Source organism: Octopus bimaculoides, chromosome 11, assembly GCF_001194135.2.
Source record: "Octopus bimaculoides isolate UCB-OBI-ISO-001 chromosome 11, ASM119413v2, whole genome shotgun sequence".
In the NCBI taxonomy this organism is placed as follows: Eukaryota; Metazoa; Mollusca; class Cephalopoda; order Octopoda; family Octopodidae; genus Octopus; species Octopus bimaculoides.
This window is the reverse complement of record NC_068991.1, coordinates 33485812-33486225: the sequence shown is the minus strand read 5'-3', so window position 1 is coordinate 33486225 and position 414 is coordinate 33485812.

The following is a 414-nucleotide window of genomic DNA, read 5'->3' as shown; positions in this document are numbered from 1 at the left end:
CCACACAGTCAGCTACACGGATCACAAACTCATGACGTGTACGCTAGACTTAGATAAGGCACATAGGCAGGGTCCCGGTTACTGGAAACTAAATGCGTCTTTCCCGTCGAGACAGGTTTTCAGAGACTGAATTAGCACATTAGTAAAGAGGGCTTTGATGGGAGCCATCATCAACAACAAATGGTGGTTTGCCCTCAAGAGAACAGTCAAAGCTGAAGCACTTAGATATACCAAGGCACTAGCCGTAGATAGAAACAGAGTAGAGGGTGAGCTAGTGAAGAAGTTAGAAGAGGCTATAGCAAGCAGCATCACATCCAATGTTTTGGCGGCGAGGTTGACCCTTGACCAACACTTCAACGCCAAACATGAAGGATGTGCTGTCAGGGCAAGGATATGTGCTCTAAGGAATGAAGG